Source organism: Oncorhynchus keta, chromosome 18 (assembly GCF_023373465.1).
Source record: "Oncorhynchus keta strain PuntledgeMale-10-30-2019 chromosome 18, Oket_V2, whole genome shotgun sequence".
Lineage (NCBI taxonomy): Eukaryota > Metazoa > Chordata > Actinopteri > Salmoniformes > Salmonidae > Oncorhynchus > Oncorhynchus keta.
In genome coordinates, this window is record NC_068438.1 from 21,910,859 (window position 1) to 21,935,590 (window position 24,732).

Genomic DNA, 24,732 nt, shown 5'->3' on the forward strand with positions numbered 1-24,732 from the left:
GACTGATTGGATGGGTAGAAAGTGAACGTAGCTACACTGCATAACAGACAAAACGTTTTACCACTCAACATAAAACAGTAGGTGGTATCTACCAGATCACATGACTGCAGCTGAGCTGACAGACATTTTTCTAAAAAACATCAGGAGGGGACTTTATCCAATAAGAACCCGAAATATTGCGCTCTCTGAGTTGCTTGCAACAGAGAGGAGAATAAGAGAGGAGGATTTGGTGAGGACTGACATTATACAAACATTTCTGACTCATGTAAAAACCTGAAACAAGCACATTGTGTAGGTAATATTTTATTAAACCTGTTAAATAAAATGAGTACTTCTCTCATCAAAATGTTGTAATGGACATCCGTTTGACCAGTTCTGATTATCAAGGTGTTACTTAATTCCTTTAGAAAACAAAGTACATTTTTGATTATTAGACAATACAAAAGTCACAGGAACCATTAAAAAAAATCAGAGGAGCGAGCCTCGTGGGAACATGGTGACCCTTGTGGCCTGTTAAACAACTGGATGAACCCAGGTTGATGTTTCTCTCCAAAAAAGACTGTAGGATTATGTTGAGGTCATGGATGGTAATGCACATCATAAAAGTGCAGAGGAGCACAGACACCCTTGGGAGCAGAGTAGACTGTCTTAAAGATTGACTACCAAAAGGAGTGAAAACTTTGGCAACAGGTGTTATGGTGGAACAGATAAGCTTCCCATTCAGGATAACAAGGTACATACACTGGCTTTTTCTTGCCATTTTTTTTCTTATACTGCCAATTTGTGATTACATATAAGGCATAGTTATTACAATACAAAAGTCAATTGGGTCTTGGCTTGGATTCTTTGTTCCTATGCCAGTTGATGTTATGGACAAATTAGAGTCCAAACACATTGCTTGCTTAATGTCTGAGTGCGTTTCATCATGATACATTACATAAAAACAACCTTTCTTTAATTAGGCCTACAAACGGATTATTTCTAATCGGCAACCATGGTTCAGAATTATTCAAAAGAAATGTTAACGGCGCTAATATTAAACCATTAAATTGTAAAATAATCTTAAAATGTGATCGAGAATAGCTTGATAAATGGCGCTCCTTATTGTGCAGTAGGATTTGACCATGTGACCTTGGCACACAGCAGTTACAGGTTGAAGAATCACATCGTAACTCTGCCATCCCTCTTGTCAAACCTTCAGCTCGTCTGCATTAAGTAGATGCATTAACACTTGTAAAATCAAATGGTCTTGTTGGTTTATTTTTTTTTACAATTTTGAAACAATGTAAGGTGAGAAAGCCTTCATTCTTTCGAAAGACATGGCAAACAGATTTAAAATGTACTTGTATTTTTTTCTCATCTAGAAATACAGCATAGTTATTCAGTGCACCTGATGCATGGTGTGATCTAATGTCAAGGAGATAATCATGACAGGTGTGGGTGTGTGAAATGTGAATCAGTCGTTTTTGGTGTTGGTTGATAGGTATGCATCTATTTGAAAAGTACCAACACTACATCAGAGACATGTTAGGCTCCACCTTCCTGAGCACTTCCTTTTGAAAATAATATTGACCGAGTCAAGGATAAGAATCTTATTCATAATATAAGATCGAGAGATAAATGGTAAAAGTCATAATCAAGTGTTTAGTTTCCCCCTACGGTAGATCTATCCTCAAATGAGTGATACAACACTTCATCTTTATTTTGGTCGTTGACTACAGCAGAGCAGACAGGCAAAGTCCTCTCAGTTTGAGGATCATGTAAGTAGTCTTTAAGTGGTCCTCTCTCTCCTTAGTAAAAACATGTTTTGAGGACCTCACCACTTTGAGTCTAGCCTCAATCCCACACGGGGAGAAGTGGAGAGAGGCTCAGGATACAGGCAACATGCTTTAGGAATAGGACACCTTCAGCAAAAGTCAACAGCAGAGTCTATAGCTAGCTGAGCCAGTTTGTTATATGTCAGCCCCTAAGCTAGCAGCCTGATGGCCCCATTCTCTAAACCCAGCGGCAGGAGCCTCTTGGTGGGCAGCACAGCCAGGCTGGTGAGGGTTCCACGAAAGTTCTCCAAGCTGAGCTTGGTGCTGCTGGCTGGGCTGGCAGAGATGTTCATCATGGAGTACACCCTTATCTTGTTGGCCACGGTGCGCGCCACGATCTCTTCCCCGTACAGGTCGAAGGCATGGACCGGGTTGGAGGGTCACTTGTACTGGTGGAGGGGCTTGTGTTCCAGGTCTTTCCACACAGTCAGAGTGTGGTCAGTGGACAAACTGATGACCAGGTTTCCCTCATCAGCCCACAAAACACACAGGAGACCACAGTCAGAGAGCATCATGTGTGTGTACACTCACAAACACCCACACCAACCCACGCTCACACCCACGCGCTCACCCTGACATAACTGGATTAGAAAGAGCACTTGTATATTCTTTGCCAGGACATTACACATTTTTATTTAATTGAACCTATTTAACTAGGCAAGTCAGTTTAGAACAAATTCCTATTTACAATGATGGCCTACCAACAGCATCCTGTGGAGACGTGGGCTGGGATTCAAAATAATAAATAAATATAATATAAATATAGGACACATCACGACATGGGAGAAAACACAACACTACATAAAGAGAGACCTAAGACAAAAACATAGCAAGGCAGCAACATATGACAAGACAGCATGGTAGCAACACAACAACATGGAAGAAACACAACATGGTCGTAGCACAAAACATGGTACAAACCGCACAAAGGGCAAAAAGGTAGAGACAATAATACATCACACAACTGTCAGTAAGTGTCCATGATTGAGTCTTTGAATCCAGAGATGACCAGTTTACAGAAAAGTATCCAATGCAGTGATGTGTGCTACGTATCAGGAGCATTGGTGGCAAATCTGACGGCCAAATGGTAAAGAACATCTAGTCGCTCGAGACCACCCTTACCTGACGATCTATAAATTATGTCTCCGTAATCTAGCATGGGTAGGATGGTCATCTGAATCAGGGTTAGTTCGGCAGCTGGGTTGAAAGAGGTGCGATTACGATAGAAGAAACCAAGCCTAGATTTAACTTTAGCCTGAGGCTTTGATAAGTGCTGAGAGAAGGACAGTGTACCATCTAGCCATACTCCCAAGTACTTGTATAAGGTGACTGACTACCTCAAGCTCTAAACCCTCAGAGTTAGTAATTACACATGTGGGGAGAGGGGCATTCTTCTTACCAAACCACATTACCTTTGTTTTGGAGAACAAGGTTAAGGATAGAGAAAGCTTGTTGGACACTAAGAAAGCTTTGTTGTAGAGCATTTAACACTACATCCAGGGGAGGGACCAACTGAGTACAAAACTGTATCATCTGCATATAAATGGATGAGAGAGCTTCCTACTGCCTGAGCTACATTCTTGATGTAAATTGAGAAAAGCGTAGGCCAAGGATCGAAAATTGGGGTACACCTCTGGTGACAGGCAGCGACTGAGGCAACGGATCTTCTGACTTTATACACTGCACTCTTTGAGAGAGGTAGTTAGCAAACCTGGCCAAAGACCCCTCAGGAGAGACCAATAATCCTTAGCCGGCCCACAAGAATGGAATGGTCTGCCGTATCAAAAGCTTTGGCCAAGTCAATAAAAATAGCATCACAACATTGCTTAGAAACAAGGACAATGGTGACATCATTGAGGACCTTTAAAGTTGCAGTGACACATCCATAACCTGAGTGGAAACCAGATTGCATACCCGAGAGAATACTATAGACATCAAGAAAGCCAGTCAGTTGATTATTGACAAGTTTTTCCAGCACTTTTGATAAACAGGGCAAAATAGAAATAGGCCATTAACTATCTCCCCCTTTAAATAAAGGATGAACCGTGGCTGCCTTCCAAGCAATGGGAACCTCCCCAGAAAAAAGAGACAGGTTAAAGAAAAGTTGGCGATAGGCAGAGTAATCCATAAATATTACAGCAATGAGGAGTCTGGGTCATCTCTGGATGGACCAGTGAGTAACTCCTATAATATAATAATGAGTAACTCCTGTCCATATTTACCTGAACTTGAGCCTCTAAAGCAAGAGACACAATCCTTGACCCCACCAATCAGGGTTAAGTCAAGTTTGCTCAGCTCTAGTGCTTTGTTGACTGCTTCTGAACAAACCCTCTGGGTACAACTGTCACTTGACTCACGTTAAAATTTCACCACCACCACCAATATGGAACAGCAGAATAAAACAGTAAGCTGCAACTCTGCCTCGTGTTTATCAGCTGACTGACTGCTGAACATTTTAGAGCCCTACATACTCCCCTGAGAGGAACATGTGAAGGACTGACTGGCCAGAGATAGTGGCTGCGCCTGAAATGACATCCTATTCCCTGTATAGTGCACTATTTCTGACCAGGGCCCAAAGGGAGAGAATATAGTGGCATTTGGGATGCAGACAGCATGTGTAGCAGCAGAAACATGTTGATGGGAAAAGGGCCATTATGTAACAAAGCTCTGCAGGCCAAATAACTGACTGTGTGAGAGAGTGGGAGCAGTCAGTGCTAGGATACAAGGTTCACTTTATATCCCTCAATATCCATTGTTTATGCCGCTGGTGAAATCCAATAGCTAACCACAGTAAAAAAGAATCACTATCCAACGGGAACATGAATCCGTATTGATTTGAAACCACTGCTCTAGCAATAGTCAGTGTGAAATTACCAAAAAACATGCACGTGCAGACACTGAACACACACCTACCTCCCCCCACACACACCTCTTAATCTGCAGGATGTATCAGCACCAGGCCTGTGCGTGCGTCTAGCAGCACGATGAAGCCAGAGGAGAAGCCTGCTGCCACAGTGCGCCCTCCAGGGCTCTGCAGAGGATACGTACATTAGAGTTACCAGCCTCAGAAATCAGCAACTAACTGCAGCAATTATACATTCAATCAGCAATTAATGAGTAGGTGTGTCCAAACGTTTGACTGGTACTGTATATAAATTATATTTATGTTCTATATTTAAGGGAAGAGCATTGACTCACTCTGGCATGTCAGGCAGGTAAAGAATAGGAAGATTAGAAGCAATAGGAAAAAGCTATTCTATTCCATAACACTGATAAATAACATGGGATAATAAGTCAGAAAAACATGGTACCGCCCCAAATGGCACCCTATCCCTTACATAGTGCACTACTTTTGACCAGACCACTAGATTAGCATAAAAAGGATGAAGACTAAACAGGGGAGTGAGCAGGGTAGTTTTTTTCTTGGTTTGGTAGGTACCTGCAGGCCTGGGTCAATGAAGTGGAGGAGAGTCTGCACTGCCACACACTACACTACAGTGAGGAGCAGGCATGGTGGTCACTGCTGTGATGGCGATCTTCCCATCAAGGGCCTCATAGTAGCAGATCTGTTCACCTGGACACACACGGGAAGAGCAGAGCTTTATTTCATACTTTATGTATGTTCGGAAGCTTTCACATTTTATTTACCTAATTTCTTATTATAATTAAATATGTAGTGGAATTAAAATAAAATCACTCAGTTAAATGAAAAACATTCTGTGTACTCCAACAAAACAGAAGCAGAGTCAACTCAACAGGTCTCCTTCCCACTGACCTGTGAACTGGTCCCAGAGGTGCACGGTGGCGTCACAGCTGACCACCTCCTTGAGTGCCTCCAGATGGCTAACACAGAACAGAGACTTCTTATGATCCGTGTAGGTCAGCCTTGGCTCCACCTCCAGCGTCCCGTCGCCGTGGTTATAGAGCGGCCACAGCTTCACTGTTTTGTCCGTGCTACCAGACAGGAAGTATTCCTCCCCAGCAAGTGGAGCCAAACACTGAGCCAAATGGTCCAGGAAGCTCTGCAGGCGGATCTGGTGGAAGTCAAAGTGGGGATCCTGCTGGTTGAGACCGATCTCATACTGCCAGCAGGCCAGCCAGTTGCCCTGCAGGGAGAAGCCACCGCGAGGCTTCTCCTGTTTCAAAGTGCTGTCCTCTGGGGTAGGATCCACCACCCAGGAGGAGGAGGAGGAGGAGGAGGAGGGGGGGCCTAGGGATGGAGTGGTGAAGGTGGAGGCAGACGAGATGACAGGCTGAGTATGACTAGGCCGGGGGTGGCTCCAGTTGTCTAATGAGCCCAGGATGGGGCTCCCACCCCCCGGCTCAGAGTCCCGGGCCTCCTGGATGTGGTTGCCCACCAGATGGCTGCCAAAGGTGCCTGACTCTGGGAGAGTGTCTGAGCCCAGGGGCGTGGAGGAGTAGGGGGCAGGGAAGGGGCGGCCCACATGGCGTCCCAGACCAGGGGAGGGGCCAATGGAGCAGGTGGTGGGGGGCATCTCTACCCTGTCCTTGGACCCTGCTGGGGGGGTGGCATCAGGACTGCCAGGACTCACCCTGGAGTGGTAGGACTGGGCCAACCTCCAGACCAGCTCGTGGTTGGAAACCAGTTTATGAATCGCTACATCTCCTGGGAGGGCCAAAGGACACAATGCTTTGACAACTATCAAGAACATGCAGTTGAAGTCGGAAGTTTACATACGCCTTAGCCAAATACATTTAAACTCAGTTTTTCACAATTCCTGACATTTAATCCAAGTAAAAATTCCCTGTTTTAGGTGAGTTAGGATCACCACTTTATTTTAAGAATGTGAAATGTCAGAATAATAGTAGAGAGAAAATAATTTATTTCAGCTTTTATTTATTTCATCACATTCCCAGTGGGTCAGAAGTTTACATACACTCAATTAGTATTTGGTAGCATTGCCTTTAAATTGTTTCACTTGGGTCAAACGTTTCGGATAGCCTTCCACAAGCTTCCCACAATAAGTTGGGTGAATTTTGGCCCATTCCTCCTGACAGAGCTGGTGTAACTGAGTCAGATTTGTAGGCTCCATGCTCGCACACGGTTTTTCAGTTCTGCCCACACATTCTCTATAGGATTGAGGTCAGGACTTTGTGATGGCCACTCCAATACCTTGACTTGGTTGTCCTTAAGCCATTTATCCACAACTTTGGAAGTATGCTTGGGGCCATTGTCCATTTGGAAGTCCCATTTGTGACCAAGTTTTAACTTCCTGACTGATATCTTGAGATGTTGTTTCAATATATCCACATAATTTCTCTCTCTCATGATGCCATCTATTTTGTGAAGTGCACCAGTCCCTCCTGCAGCAAGGCACCCCCACAATATGATGTTGCAACCCCCTTGCTTCACGCTTGGGATGGTGTTCTTCGGTTTGCAAGCCTCCCTCTTTTTCCTCCAAACATAACGATGGTCATTATGGCCAAACACTTACATTTTTGTTTCATCAGACCAGAGGACATTTCTCCAAAAAGTACGATCTTTGTCCCCATGTGAAGTTGCAAACCGTAGTCTGGCTTTTCTATGGTGGTTTTGGAGCAGTGGCTTCTTCCTTGCTGAGCAGCCTTTCAGGTTATGTCGATATAGGGCTCACTTTACTGTGGATATAGATACTATGTACCTGTTTCCTCCAACATCTTCACAAGGTCCTTTGCTGTTGTTCTGGGATTGATTTTCACTTTTCACACCAAAGTACATTCATCTCTAGGAGACAGAACATGTCTCCTTCCTAAGGGGCATGATGGCTGCGTGGTCCCATGGTGTTTATACTTGCGTACTATTGTTTGTACAGATGAACGTGGTAACTTCAAGCGTTTGGAAATTGCTCCCAAGGATGAACCAGAGGTCTACCATTTTTTTCTGAGGTCTCTGCTGATTTCTTTGGATTTCCCCATGATGTCAAGCAAAGAGGCACCGAGTTTGAAGGTAGGCCTTGAAATTCATCCACAGGTACACCTCCACCTCCACCTCCAAAGCTTCTAAAGCCATGACATTTTCTGGAATTTTCCAAGCTGCTTAGAAAGGCACAGTCAATTTAGTGTATGTAAATGTCTGTCCCACTGGAATTGTGATACCGTGAATTATAAATGAAATAATCTGTCTTTACACAATTGTTGGAAACATTACTTGTGTTATGCACAAAGTAGATGACCTAACTGACTTGCCAAAACTACACTTTGTTAACAAGAAACTTGTGGAGTGGTTGAAAAACAAGTTAATGACTGCAACCTAAGTGTATGTAAACTTCTGACTTCAACAGTGTAAGAAACATATAGAATTCAGATTTTAAGTTTTTATGCATTTAAAAAATTGTTTGTGCACACGTGTGTCTCACCTATGAAGGCAGTAGGGAGTGGTGGATGTGGGAGTGGTATACCATCTCAGGGTTAAACACGGCCTGCAGCTCCTCCAGAACCCCCAGCTCACACGTCACCTCTGACCCCTCCGCCGTACACACATCCAGCAGAGTGCATTCTCCCACCTCCCTGCAGGGGGAACTCTCCATCTGCGCCACACAGAGGACATCTCAATGGAATTAAATCATTTTTTTAAAGTCTCACAACTTAACATACGTTAGGAGACTGAGCTCACATCAAAACTGACATATTTTAATTTCCTGGCTTTTAACCAGCCTAACTTCACTTAAAATGTTTTTGTGTTTAATATATACCGTGTCAGAATGCCTACCTTCCAGTAAGGCCAGTGTTTCCCTGTCCCTGTAGGCACTGCAGCAGGGAGAAGACAGTGAAGAAGCGTTTCAGGGTTTCTACCATGTGTTGCTGCACCATCTCCCTGCCGATGCGCAGACAGATGAGTCATCAGGCGGAGGGTCTTCAGACACACAGCCGAACGTGTCTGCACTCCACTGGGGAACCTGAGGACAGAACACGGAGTGGCAGATACAATAGAACACTGTTTAACATTATACCCAATGTCTATTTCATTTCAATGTAACACTATGAATTTATGTGGGAAATAATGTTTCCTTGCATGTTTCAGTCTCCAAGGTCTGATGTTACACTGAACAAAAATACAAACATGTAAAGTGTTGGTCCCTCCTTTGCTAAGATAATCCATCCACCTGACAGGTGTGGCATATCAAGAAGCTGATTAAACAGTATGATCATTACACAGGTGCACCCTGTGATGGGGACAATAAAAGGCCACTAAAATGTAAAATGTTTTGTCACACAACACAATGCCACAGATGTCTCAAGTTGTGAGAGAGCGTGCAATTGGCATGCTGCCTATCGGAATGTCCACCAGAGCTGTTACCAGAGAACTGAATGTCCATTTCTCTAACATAAGCCGCCTCCAACGTCATTTTAGAGAATTTAGCAGTAAGTCCAACAGGCCTCACAACCATAGACCATGTGTAACCACACCAGCCCAGGACCTCCACATCCAGCTTCTTCACCTGCGGGATCGTCTGAGACCAGTTAGCTGGACAGATGATGAAACTGTGGGATTGCAAAACCGAAGAAATTCTGCACAAACTGTCTCAGGGAAGCTCATCTGCATGCTCGTCGTCCTCACCAGGGTCATGACCTGACCGCAGTTCGGCATCGTAACAGACTTCAGTGGGCAAATGCTCACCTTCAATGGCCACTGGCAAGCTTGAGAAGTGTGCTCTTCACAGATGAATCCCAGTTTCAACTGTACCAGGCAGATGGTAGACAGCATCTATGGTGTCATGTGGGCGAGCGGTTTACAATGTCAACGTGCTGAACAGAGTGCCCACGGTGGTGGTGGGATTAAGGTATTGGTAGGCATAAGCTACGGACACTGAACACAATTGGATTTTATCGATGGCAATTTGAATGCACAGAGATTCCGCCGCCATTACCTCATGTTTCAGAATGATAAGGCACAGCCCCATGTCGCAATACACTATTCCTGGAAGCTGAAAATGTCCCAGTGCTATTACGGCCTCACGCATTTCTGTTTTAACCCTGTAACCACGTGGATTTTATTTTTAAATAGACGTTCATCCATAATAAGTCGAATTTCAAAGGTAAACTTTGAGATCTTGTTGAGTTGTTAGTATGTACAGTGCCATTCAAAAGTTTGGACACACCTACTCATTCAAAGGTTTTTCTTTATTTTTACATTGTAGAATAATAGTGAAGACATCAAAACTATGAAGTAACACATATGGAACCATGTAGTAAAAAATAACAAAATTAAAAATATATACTTCACATTTTTGATTCTTCAAAGTAGTTACCCTTTATGACAGCTTTGCACACTCTTGGCATTCTCTCAAACAGCTTCACGAGGAATGTTTTTCCAAAAGTCTTGAAGGAGTTCCCACATATGCTGAGCACTTGTTGGCTGCGTCTCCGTCACTCTGCGGTACAACTCATCCCAAACCACCTCAATTCTGTTGAGGTCAGGTGATTTTGGAGGCCAGGTCATCTGATGCAGCACTCCATCCCTCTCCTTCTTGGTCAAATAGCCCTTACACAGCCTGGAGGTGTTGGGTCATTGTCCTGTTGAAAAACAAATGATAGTCCCAAAAAGCGCAAACCAGATGGGATGGCGTATCGCTGCAGAATGCTGTGGTAGCCATGCTGGTTAAGTGTGCCTTGAATTCTAAATAAAATCACTGAGTGTCACCAGCAAAGCACCCCCACACCATCACACCTCCTCCTCCATGCTCTACGGTAGAAACCACACATGCGGAGATCATCCGTTCACCTACTCGGCGTCTCACAAAGACACAGCGGACTCATCAGACCAAAATGACAGATTTCCACCGGTCTAATGTCCATTGCTCGTGTTTCTTGACCCAAGAAAGTAGTGGTTTGTTCGCAGCAATTCAACCATGAAGGCCTGATTCACTCAGTCTCCTCTGAACAGTTAATGTTGAAATGTATCTGTTACTTGAACTCTGTGAAGCATTTATTTGGGCTGGATTCTGATGTGCAACTCTAATGACCTTATCCTCTGCAGCAGCGGTAACTCTGGGTCTGAGAGTCAGTTTCATGAGAGCCAGTTTCATCATGGTGCTTGATGGTTTTTGCGACTGTATTTGAATAAACTTTCAAAGTTCTTTACACTTTCCGGATTGACTGACCTTCACGTCTTAAAGTAATGATGGACTGTAATTTCTCTTTGCTTATTTGAGCTGTTCTTGCCATAATATGGACTTGGTATTTTACCAAATAGTGTTATCTTCGGTATACCACACCTACCTTGTCAAAACACAACTGACTGGCTCAAATGCATTGAGGAAAGAAATTCCACAAATCAACTTTTAACAAGGCACACCTGTTAATTGAAATGCATTCCAGGTGATTACTTCATGGAGCTGGTTGAGCGAATGCCAAGAGTGTGCAAAGCTGTCAAGGCAAAGGGTAACTACTTTGAAAAATCTCAAATCTCAAATATATTTAGATTTGTTTAACACTTTTCTGGTTACTACATGATTCCATATGTGTTATTTCATAGTTGATGTCTTCCCTATTATTCTACTTTCTATTATGTCGAAAATAGTAAAAAAAACAGGTGCCATTAATACAGGTAACGAGTGGAGGACAGAGGAGCCTCTTAAAGAAGAAGTTACAGGTCTGTGAGAGCCAGAAATCTTGCTTGTTTGTAGGTGACCAATTACTTATTTTCCACCATAAATTGCAAATAAATTCATAAAAAATCCTACAATGTGATTTTCTGGATTTATTTTCTCATTTTGTCTGTCATGGTTGAAGTGTACCTATGATGAAAATTACAGGCCTCTCATCTTTTTAAGTGGGAGAACTTGCACAATTGGTGGCTGACTAAATACTTTTTTGCCCCACTGTACATATGAGATGAGTAATGTAGAGTATGTACATTTAACTTGATGACGAGTTTGGAGGGTACTATGGTACTAAATGCTGAGCTGTAGTCGATGAACAGCATTCTCACATAGGTATTCCTCTTGTCCAGATGGGTTAGGGCAGTGTGCAGTGTGGTTGAGATTGCATCGTCTGTGGACCTATTTGGGCGGTAAGCAAATTGGAGTGGGTCTAGGGTGTCAGGTAGGGTGGAGGTGATATGGTCCTTGACTAGTCTCTCAAAGCACTTCATGATGACGGAAGTGAGTGCTACGGGCGGTAGTCGTTTAGCTCAGTTACCTTAGCTTTCTTGGGAACAGGGACAATGGTGGCCCTCTTGAACCATGTGGGAACAGCAGACTGGGATAAGGATTGATTGAATATGTCCGTAAACACACCAGCCAGCTGGTCTGCGCATGCTCTGAGGGCGCAGCTGGGGATGCCGTCTGGGCCTGCAGCCTTGCGAGGGTTAACACGTTTAAATGTCTTACTCACCTAGGCTGCAGTGAAGGAGAGTCCGCATGTTTTCGTTGCAGGCCGTGTCAGTGGCACTGTATTGTCCTCAAAGCGGGAAAAAAAGTTATTTCGTCTGCCTGGGAGCAAGACATCCTGGTCCGTGACTGGGCTGGATTTCTTCTTGTCGTCCGTGATTGACTGTAGACCCTGCCACATGCCTCTTGTGTCTGAGCCGTTGAATTGAGATTCTACTTTGTCTCTGTACTGACGCTTAACTTGTTTGATAGCCTTGCGGAGGGAATAGCTGCACTGTTTGTATTCGGTCATGTTACCAGTCACGTTGCCCTGATTAAAAGCAGTGGTTCACGCTTTCAGTTTCACGCGAATGCTGCCATCAATCCACGGTTTCTGGTTAGGGAATGTTTTAATCGTTGCTATGGGAACGACATCTTCAACACACGTTCTAATGAACTCGCACACTGAATCAGCGTATTCGTCAATATTGTTATCTGACCCAATACGAAACATATCCCAGTCCACGTAATGGAAGCAGTCTTGGAGTGTGGAGTCAGCTTGGTCGGACCAGCGTTGGACAGACCTCAGCGTGGGAGTGGTGCGCGATGTGCCCGTCTCAGGAGCCTGACCAGAAGACCGCTTCGTTTCCCTCTTTTACGACGTCGTTGTTTTGTGTCGCAGGCTGGGATCCATTCTGTTGTCCTGGGTGGAAGGCAGAACACAGGATCCGCTTCGTGAAAGTCATATTCCTGGTCATACTGATGGTGAGTTGACGTTGCTCTTATATTCAGTAGTTCTTCCCGACTGTATTTAATGAAACCTAAGATTATCTGGGGTACCAATGTAAGAAATAACACGTAAAAAAACTAAATACTGCATAGTTTCCTAGGAACACGAAGCGAGGCGGCCATCTTTGTCGGCGTCGGAAGTTAACATCCTTGTGATGTTTCTACAACTTGGAGTCCACCTGCGGTAAATTCAATCTACTGGACATGATTTGGGTTTCCTGAGTGGCACAGCGGTATAAGGCACTGCATCTCAATGCAAGAGGCGTCACTACAGTCCCAGGTTCGATTCCAGGCTGTATCACATCGATCATGATTGGGTGTCCCATAGGGCGGTGTACAATTGGCCCAGCATCGTCTGGGTTTTGCCGGGGTAGGCCGTCATTGTAAATAAGAATTTGTTCTTAACTGACTTGCCTAGTTAAACAATTTTCCCATGATGTCAAGCAAAGAGGCACTGAGTTTGAAGGTAGACCTGAAATACTTCCACAGGTACACAATAACTCAAATTATGTCAATTAGCCTATCAGAAGCTTCTAAAGCCATGACATCATTTTCTGGAATTTTCCAAACTGTTTAAAGGCACAGTCTACTTAGTGTATGTAAACTTCTGACTCACTGGAATTGTGAAACAAACATATTATTGCACTTATAATTCACTGTAATAATAGTTGGAAAAATTACTTGTGTCAAGCCAAGTAGATGTCCTAACCGACTTGCCAAAACGAGTTTGTTAAAAAGAAATGTGTGGAGTGGTTGAAAAACAAGTTTTAATGACTCCAACCTAAGTGTATGTAAACTTCTGACTTCAACTGTATATAATCCCTGATTTAATAGGGATATCCTCATTTAATAGGATCTCTATCATAAAGCAGTAAAATATATTTTTAAGTGTAAACTGGTTGATCGTTTCATATTTCAACCAGGACAATAGATAGTGTGGTTACTTGGTGTTTTCTGTAATATAGTATGTAACAACTGTTACAGCAAACTCTCTCAGTATTTGAAAATCCTGTCCTTTCGGTGCCAACTATCCATCAATTACTCACCAATGTAGCAGATGGTGAGCAGCTGGAGCAGATTCCTGGCCCCATATCGAGACGTCACTGTGGGTCCAAGCTTTGCAGACAGCCATCTAACGGTCTTACAGACCGTGTCTGCAGGGAGAAATCAGTTATCAGTGTTATACAGTCAACACAACAATAACAACTGATATTCTCGGCACCCAAAACCAAATCTCTCACTAATCAATTTGGGTTCTGGACGAAAATGCTTTGCAATCTCTCCTAACAAAATCCACCACCTCTGCCAAAGCCCAATCCCAGTGCGGGGTGAGATATCAAACACAGTGAGCATCTAAAACATGAAATCTGCTGCCATGCCCGTTCATGTGGGGGTAAAGTTCAGTTCAGCATTAATTTGTCCTAGCCTGGGATAAAAATATGTTTGTGCTAAAATTCACTCCAAACATTGTTTGGCATAAGACAGAGCACTTTACTCCTACCTACATGTACAAATTACCTTGACTAGCCTGGACCCCGCACATGTACCGGTACCCCGTGTATAGAGCCTCATTATTGTTAGGTGTGTTATGTGTGTATATGTATGTATGTATGTATGTATGTATGTGCGTGTGTGTGTGTGTGTGTGTGTGTGTGTGTGTGTGTGTGTGTGTGTGTGTGTGTGTGTGTGTGTGTGTGTGTGTGTGTGTGTGTGTGTGTGTGTGTGTGTGTGTGTGTGTGTGTGTGTGTGTGTGTGTGTATGTGTGTATGTATGTATGTATGTATGTATACTACTGTTCAAAGTATGTGTACTACCGTATGCATACTGCCGTTTAGGGTCACTTATAAATGTCCTTGTTTTTGAAAGAAAGCACATTTGTTGTCCATGAAAACATTAAATTGATCAGAAATACAGTGTAGACATTGTTCATGTTGTAAATGACAATTGTAGCTGGAAACGGCAGTATATATCTACATAGGTGTACAGAGGCCCATTATCAGCAACCATCACTCCTGTGTTCCAATGGCACGTTGTGTTAGCTAATCCAAGTTTATCATTTTTAAAGGCTAATTCATCATTAGAAAACCCTTTTGCAATTATGTTATCACAGCTGAAAACTGTTGTTCTGATTAAAGAAGCAATAAAACTGGCCGCCTTTAGACTAGTTGAGTATCTGGAGCATGAGCATTTGTGGATTCGATTACAGGCTCAAAATGGCCAGGAACAAAGTACTTTCTTCTGAAACTCGTCAGTCTATTCTTGTTCTGAGAATTTACTGCTAACCTACAAAGCATTACATGGGCTTGCTCCTACCTACCTTTCCGATTTGGTCCTGCCGTACATACCTACACCTACGCTACGGTCACAAGACGCAGGCCTCCTCATTGTCCCTAGAATTTCTAAGCAAACAGCTGGAGGCAGGGCTTTCTCATATAGAGCTCCATTTTTATGGAATGGTCTGCCTATCCATGTGAGAGACGCAGACTCGTCTCGACCTTTAAGTCTTTATTGAAGACTCATCTCTTCAGTAGGTCCTATGATTGAGTGTAGTCTGGCCCAGGAGTGTGAAGGTGAACGGAAAGGCACTGGAGCAACGAACCACCCTTGCCGTCTCTGCCTGGCCGGTTCCCCTCTTTCCACTGGGATTCTCTGCCTCTAACCCTATTATGGGGCTGAGTCACTGGCTTACTGGTGGTCTTCCATGCAGTCCCTGGAGGGGGGCGTCACTTGAGTGGGTTGAGTCACTGACGTGATCTTAATTTTTGTGTGGGTTGGCGCCCCCCTTGGGTTGTGCCATGGCGGAGATCTTTGTGTGCTATACTCGGCCTTGTCTCAGGATGGTCAGTTGGTGGTTGAAGATATCCCTTTAGTGGTTTGGGGCCTGTGCTTTGGCAAAGCGGGTGGGGTAATATCCTGCCTGTTTGGCTCTGTCCGGGGGTATTGTCGGAAGGGGCCACAGTGTCTCCCAACCCCTGTCTCAGCCTCCAGTATTTATGCTGCAGTAGATTGTGTGTCAGGGGCTAGGGTCAAGCTGTTATATCTGGAGTATTGAACCCTGACCTGTTCACCGGACGTGCTACCTGTCCCAGACCTGCTGTTTTCAACTCTCTAGAGACAGCAGGAGCGGTAGAGATACTCAATGTGATCGGCTATGAAAAGCCAACTGACATTTACTCCTGAGGTGCTGACCTGTTGCACCCTCTACAACCACTGTGATTATTATTATTTAACCCTGCTGGTCATCTATGAAGGTTTGAACATCTTGGCCATGTTCTGTTATAATCTCCACCCGGAACTGCCAGAATAGAACTGGCCACCCCTCATAGCCTGGTTCCTCTCTAGGTTTCTTCCTAGATTCTGGTTTTTCCTAGCCACTGTGCTTCTACACCTGCATTGCTTGCTGTTTGCGGTTTTAGGCTGAGTTTCTGTACAGAACTTTGAGATATCAGCTGATGTAAGAAGGTCTTTATAAATACATTTGAAATATATTTGATCCCTCCCCATTTTCCCCTCTAAAACAGGTATCTTCACAGCACCAGTGAAAGGAGTATAGGACTTCAGATTCACACCATTGGCAGGGGCTCTGCTTTGCTCTGTGTGAACTTGTATAAAGATGAAAAAACTCCACAGCAACAACGAACCCATTTCCAACGCTGTGGTTCTCCACTGAGGGACGTGGTGTACATGCGTCTACCTGCGGGCCATGAACTTCCAGTCACTACACCACCTTCCTGCTCTTCCCATTGAGAAGTGAATGCTATGAACTTCCAGTCACTACACCACCTTCCTGCTCTTCCCATTGAGAAGTGAATGCTATGAACTTCCAGTCACTACACCACCTTCCTGCTCTTCCCATTGAGAAGTGAATGCTATGAACTTCCAGTCACTACACCACCTTCCTGCTCTTCCCATTGAGAAGTGAATGCTATGAACTTCCAGTCACTACACCACCTTCCTGCTCTTCCCATTGAGAAGTGAATGCTATGAACTTCCAGTCACTACACCACCTTCCTGCTCTTCCCATTGAGAAGTGAATGCTATGAACTTCCAGTCACTACACCACCTTCCTGCTCTTCCCATTGAGAAGTGAATGCTATGAACTTCCAGTCACTACACCACCTTCCTGCTCTTCCCATTGAGAAGTGAATGCTATGAACTTCCAGTCACTACACCACCTTCCTGCTCTTCCCATTGAGAAGTGAATGCTATGAACTTCCAGTCACTACACCACCTTCCTGCTCTTCCCATTGAGAAGTGAATGCTATGAACTTCCAGTCACTACACCACCTTCCTGCTCTTCCCATTGAGAAGTGAATGCTATGAACTTCCAGTCACTCCACACCACCTTCCTGCTCTTCCCATTGAGAAGTGAATGCTATGAACTTCCAGTCACTACACCACCTTCCTGCTCTTCCCATTGAGAAGTGAATGCTATGAACTTCCAGTCACTACACCACCTTCCTGCTCTTCCCATTGAGAAGTGAATGCTATGAACTTCCAGTCACTACACCACCTTCCTGCTCTTCCCATTGAGAAGTGAATGCTATGAACTTCCAGTCACTACACCACCTTCCTGCTCTTCCCATTGAGAAGTGAATGCTATGAACTTCCAGTCACTACACCACCTTCCTGCTCTTCCCATTGAGAAGTGAATGCTATGAACTTCCAGTCACTACACCACCTTCCTGCTCTTCCCATTGAGAAGTGAATGCTATGAACTTCCAGTCACTACACCACCTTCCTGCTCTTCCCATTGAGAAGTGAATGCTATGAACTTCCAGTCACTACACCACCTTCCTGCTCTTCCCATTGAGAAGTGAATGCTATGAACTTCCAGTCACTACACCACCTTCCTGCTCTTCCCATTGAGAAGTGAATGCTATGAACTTCCAGTCACTACACCACCTTCCTGCTCTTCCCATTGAGAAGTGAATGCTATGAACTTCCAGTCACTACACCACCTTCCTGCTCTTCCCATTGAGAAGTGAATGCTATGAACTTCCAGTCACTACACCACCTTCCTGCTCTTCCCATTGAGAAGTGAATGCTATGAACTTCCAGTCACTACACCACCTTCCTGCTCTTCCCATTGAGAAGTGAATGCTATGAACTTCCAGTCACTACACCACCTTCCTGCTCTTCCCATTGAGAAGTGAATGCTATGAACTTCCAGTCACTACACCACCTTCCTGCTCTTCCCATTGAGAAGTGAATGCTATGAACTTCCAGTCACTACACCACCTTCCTGCTCTTCCCATTGAGAAGTGAATGCTATGAACTTCCAGTCACTACACCACCTTCCTGCTCTTCCCATTGAGAAGTGAATGCTATGAACTTCCAGTCACTACACCACCTTCCTGCTCTTCCCATTGAGAAGTGAATGCTATGAACTTCCAGTCACTACACCACCTTCCTGCTCTTCCCATTGAGAAGTGAATGCTATGAACTTCCAGTCACTACACCACCTTCCTGCTCTTCCCATTGAGAAGTGAATGCTATGAACTTCCAGTCACTACACCACCTTCCTGCTCTTCCCATTGAGAAGTGAATGCTATGAACTTCCAGTCACTACACCACCTTCCTGCTCTTCCCATTGAGAAGTGAATGCTATGAACTTCCAGTCACTACACCACCTTCCTGCTCTTCCCATTGAGAAGTGAATGCTATGAACTTCCAGTCACTACACCACCTTCCTGCTCTTCCCATTGAGAAGTGAATGCTATGAACTTCCAGTCACTACACCACCTTCCTGCTCTTCCCATTGAGAAGTGAATGCTATGAACTTCCAGTCACTACACCACCTTCCTGCTCTTCCCATTGAGAAGTGAATGCTATGAACTTCCAGTCACTACACCACCTTCCTGCTCTTCCCATTGAGAAGTGAATGCTATGAACTTCCAGTCACTACACCACCTTCCTGCTCTTCCCATTGAGAAGTGAATGCTATGAACTTCCAGTCACTACACCACCTTCCTGCTCTTCCCATTGAGAAGTGAATGCTATGAACTTCCAGTCACTACACCACCTTCCTGCTCTTCCCATTGAGAAGTGAATGCTATGAACTTCCAGTCACTACACCACCTTCCTGCTCTTCCCATTGAGAAGTGAATGCTATGAACTTCCAGTCACTACACCACCTTCCTGCTCTTCCCATTGAGAAGTGAATGCTATGAACTTCCAGTCACTACACCACCTTCCTGCTCTTCCCATTGAGAAGTGAATGCTATGAACTTCCAGTCACTACACCACCTTCCTGCTCTTCCCATTGAGAAGTGAATGCTATGAACTTCCAGTCACTACACCACCTTCCTGCTCTTCCCATTGAGAAGTGAATGCTATGAACTTCCAGTCACTACACCACCTTCCTGCTCTTCCCATTGAGAAGTGAATGCTATGAACTTCCAGTCACTACACCACCTTCCTGCTCTTCCCATTGAGAAGTGAATGCTATGAACTTCCAGTCACTACACCACCTTCCTGCTCTTCCCATTGAGAAGTGAATGCTATGAACTTCCAGTCACTACACCACCTTCCTGCTCTTCCCATTGAGAAGTGAATGCTATGAACTTCCAGTCACTACACCACCTTCCTGCTCTTCCCATTGAGAAGTGAATGCTATGAACTTCCAGTCACTACACCACCTTCCTGCTCTTCCCATTGAGAAGTGAATGCTATGAACTTCCAGTCACTACACCACCTTCCTGCTCTTCCCATTGAGAAGTGAATGCTATGAACTTCCAGTCACTACACCACCTTCCTGCTCTTCCCATTGAGAAGTGAATGCTATGAACTTCCAGTCACTACACCACCTTCCTGCTCTTCCCATTGAGAAGTGAATGCTATGAACTTCCAGTCACTACACCACCTTCCTGCTCTTCCCATTGAGAAGTGAATGCTATGAACTTCCAGTCACTACACCACCTTCCTGCTCTTCCCATTGAGAAGTGAATGCTATGAACTTCCAGTCACTACACCACCTTCCTGCTCTTCCCATTGAGAAGTGAATGCTATGAACTTCCAGTCACTACACCACCTTCCTGCTCTTCCCATTGAGAAGTGAATGCTATGAACTTCCAGTCACTACACCACCTTCCTGCTCTTCCCATTGAGAAGTGAATGCTATGAACTTCCAGTCACTACACCACCTTCCTGCTCTTCCCATTGAGAAGTGAATGCTATGAACTTCCAGTCACTACACCACCTTCCTGCTCTTCCCATTGAGAAGTGAATGCTATGAACTTCCAGTCACTACACCACCTTCCTGCTCTTCCCATTGAGAAGTGAATGCTATGAACTTCCAGTCACTACACCACCTTCCTGCTCTTCCCATTGAGAAGTGAATGCTTATGAACTTCCAGTCACTACACCACCTTCCTGCTCTTCCCATTGAGAAGTGAATGCTATGAACTTCCAGTCACTACACCACCTTCCTGCTCTTCCCATTGAGAAGTGAATGCTATGAACTTCCAGTCACTACACCACCTTCCTGCTCTTCCCATTGAGAAGTGAATGCTATGAACTTCCAGTCACTACACCACCTTCCTGCTCTTCCCATTGAGAAGTGAATGCTATGAACTTCCAGTCACTACACCACCTTCCTGCTCTTCCCATTGAGAAGTGAATGCTATGAACTTCCAGTCACTACACCACCTTCCTGCTCTTCCCATTGAGAAGTGAATGCTATGAACTTCCAGTCACTACACCACCTTCCTGCTCTTCCCATTGAGAAGTGAATGCTATGAACTTCCAGTCACTACACCACCTTCCTGCTCTTCCCATTGAGAAGTGAATGCTATGAACTTCCAGTCACTACACCACCTTCCTGCTCTTCCCATTGAGAAGTGAATGCTATGAACTTCCAGTCACTACACCACCTTCCTGCTCTTCCCATTGAGAAGTGAATGCTATGAACTTCCAGTCACTACACCACCTTCCTGCTCTTCCCATTGAGAAGTGAATGCTATGAACTTCCAGTCACTACACCACCTTCCTGCTCTTCCCATTGAGAAGTGAATGCTATGAACTTCCAGTCACTACACCACCTTCCTGCTCTTCCCATTGAGAAGTGAATGCTATGAACTTCCAGTCACTACACCACCTTCCTGCTCTTCCCATTGAGAAGTGAATGCTATGAACTTCCAGTCACTACACCACCTTCCTGCTCTTCCCATTGAGAAGTGAATGCTATGAACTTCCAGTCACTACACCACCTTCCTGCTCTTCCCATTGAGAAGTGAATGCTATGAACTTCCAGTCACTACACCACCTTCCTGCTCTTCCCATTGAGAAGTGAATGCTATGAACTTCCAGTCACTACACCACCTTCCTGCTCTTCCCATTGAGAAGTGAATGCTATGAACTTCCAGTCACTACACCACCTTCCTGCTCTTCCCATTGAGAAGTGAATGCTATGAACTTCCAGTCACTACACCACCTTCCTGCTCTTCCCATTGAGAAGTGAATGCTATGAACTTCCAGTCACTACACCACCTTCCTGCTCTTCCCATTGAGAAGTGAATGCTATGAACTTCCAGTCACTACACCACCTTCCTGCTCTTCCCATTGAGAAGTGAATGCTATGAACTTCCAGTCACTACACCACCTTCCTGCTCTTCCCATTGAGAAGTGAATGCTATGAACTTCCAGTCACTACACCACCTTCCTGCTCTTCCCATTGAGAAGTGAATGCTATGAACTTCCAGTCACTACACCACCTTCCTGCTCTTCCCATTGAGAAGTGAATGCTATGAACTTCCAGTCACTACACCACCTTCCTGCTCTTCCCATTGAGAAGTGAATGCTATGAACTTCCAGTCACTACACCACCTTCCTGCTCTTCCCATTGAGAAGTGAATGCTATGAACTTCCAGTCACTCACACCACCTTCCTGCTCTTCCCATTGAGAAGTGAATGCTATGAACTTCCAGTCACTACACCACCTTCCTGCTCTTCCCATTGAGAAGTGAATGCTATGAACTTCCAGTCACTACACCACCTTCCTGCTCTTCCCATTGAGAAGTGAATGCTATGAACTTCCAGTCACTACACCACCTTCCTGCTCTTCCCATTGAGAAGTGAATGCTATGAACTTCCAGTCACTACACCACCTTCCTGCTCTTCCCATTGAGAAGTGAATGCTATGAACTTCCAGTCACTACACCACCTTCCTGCTCTTCCCATTGAGAAGTGAATGCTATGAACTTCCAGTCACTACACCACCTTCCTGCTCTTCCCATTGAGAAGTGAATGCTATGAACTTCCAGTCACTACACCACCTTCCTGCTCTTCCCATTGAGAAGTGAATGCTATGAACTTCCAGTCACTACACCACCTTCCTGCTCTTCCCATTGAGAAGTGAATGCTATGAACTTCCAGTCACTACACCACCTTCCTGCTCTTCCCATTGAGAAGTGAATGCTATGAACTTCCAGTCACTACACCACCTTCCTGCTCTTCCCATTGAGAAGTGAATGCTATGAACTTCCAGTCACTACACCACCTTCCTGCTCTTCCCATTGAGAAGTGAATGCTATGAACTTCCAGTCACTACACCACCTTCCTGCTCTTCCCATTGAGAAGTGAATGCTATGAACTTCCAGTCACTACACCACCTTCCTGCTCTTCCCATTGAGAAGTGAATGCTATGAACTTCCAGTCACTACACCACCTTCCTGCTCTTCCCATTGAGAAGTGAATGCTATGAACTTCCAGTCACTACACCACCTTCCTGCTCTTCCCATTGAGAAGTGAATGCTATGAACTTCCAGTCACTACACCACCTTCCTGCTCTTCCCATTGAGAAGTGAATGCTATGAACTTCCAGTCACTACACCACCTTCCTGCTCTTCCCATTGAGAAGTGAATGCTATGAACTTCCAGTCACTACACCACCTTCCTGCTCTTCCCATTGAGAAGTGAATGCTATGAACTTCCAGTCACTACACCACCTTCCTGCTCTTCCCATTGAGAAGTGAATGCTATGAACTTCCAGTCACTACACCACCTTCCTGCTCTTCCCATTGAGAAGTGAATGCTATGGACTTCCAGTCACTACACCACCTTCCTGCTCTTCCCATTGAGAAGTGAATGCTATGAACGCTGTATGATTTAGCCTACGACATAACCGACAGCTTCTCTGTATACTGTCATAACTTGTAACCCTATCGTGTCTAAGGAAGACACTGTACTTAGTTCTTTCTTCAGCAAAGACCAGAGATCATATGATAAGCACATATTCAGTTTCTAACCTAATAATAAAACATGCAATCATTATATTTTCCTGGCATGAATTCTGAACAGAATGAGTTCTATAATTCAGAGAATCATTCTAACAGATCTAGAGCATGTGGTTATGGTTCTGGAGCTCAGAGCAGAATTCTAGAATCAGACTGCAGGAGTGACATGAGTAGTTAGGTGTTGATATCCTCTCACTCAGATAGGCTTATTACACACTCTGCTAAACTCACATCTACCCACTCGCTCTCATACTCACACATACACACAGTGTGGTTATGATATGTTAGTAGAATCTCACCTAGAAGGATCTTCTGCTCTTTTTCATCCGAGTCCTCTGACGGGTCATGCTCTTCCTCCTCCTCCTCCTCCTCTCCCACCATGTCTTTCTGTGAGTCCTCCAAATCCATGCCATTGATAAACTCACCCTCCAGGGTGGCCACTGTCTCCTCTGTGCAGCCAGATAACGTCAGTTCTAGGCTGGGACCACTGCCCTCCCATGTCCCTCTCTCCTTCCCTTCCTTAGTCTGTCTCAGTCTCTTCCTCCAGCTCCTCTCCCTCGCTGGCCTGCTTCAAGACCTGGCTGCTGTCAGCTGACTTCAGACTGGTTCAGTCCCAAGTGGAGTCAGCGTCTCCGATGGAGACCTTGCTAGTGCTGTCCTTGTCGCTCAGTTTCCCCAAGCTCAAAGACTCCAGGTCCTGCTCGTTGCCTCCTACTGGTGAGTTCTGACACTGATGAGACGAACGTAGAGCAGAAGAGCTTCTGCAGCGCTTGGCACAAAGCATCTATGGCTGCTACATGCATCTGCTCTGTAACCCCTGCATAGGGCTGCACGTGGCTGTGATGAGCCTCGCACTACAGGTTTCTGTGAAAGGACCAAAACAGATGAATAGCATAGCGACTCTCAACCATGTTTTATCACACATTAATAAATGCATTACATTTTCAGGACAAAATTGTACAATTCATTTATTAGGAGTTTCACATTTTAACTACTTATATGTAAGTGCTTAAAATACTGTATAATGCTGTTATTTCGCAATTAAAGTTGACCCCCTCCAAAAAATTAACTGGAACGATAACTGAAATTACGTTGTGATACCCCCTACATGGTCTTCATGAAAGAATCCTGGGAGACTAGTTGGCAGCCTGGGTCCCTTGCCAGCCTGTAGCTCAGCTTGCTTTTCCTCAAGCCCTGGATGCGCACACGGGTCCAGCCAGGAGGCAGCTTCACTAGGGAGCGCTAGAGGTAGGTGCGAATCTCAGGCTCTCTGAACGGGCACAACGGATGCCCCACCTCTCCCTTAGGCCCATCACCCAGCAGGTGGGGACCAGGGCCACCAGCACTTGAGGCCGGGCCCTGGACCCAGCTGCCAACGGTCCAACCCTAGGTCCTTCCCTACAGCCGACACTAGCCACTCCATGGTAACCTACTCATCCAGGTCTGACAGACTGTCCTCCCAATGGCTCCCTCCAGGACAGAGGAGGACTCTCTCACTCTTCCATTGAAGGAGGAAGTGTCTGACGATGTTTCCTGTGAAGACATTTGAAATAGAATATCAATTATCAAGTTGCATTACAA

The 24,732-nt window shown here is 44.9% G+C and overlaps 1 pseudogene; it reads right to left on the bottom strand.

Moving 5' to 3' along the window:
• Nucleotides 1-306: 306 nt before the first annotated feature.
• On the bottom strand, nucleotides 307-23,935 carry LOC118396867 (WD repeat-containing protein 81-like; annotated as a pseudogene).
• Nucleotides 23,936-24,732: the final 797 nt, after the last annotated feature.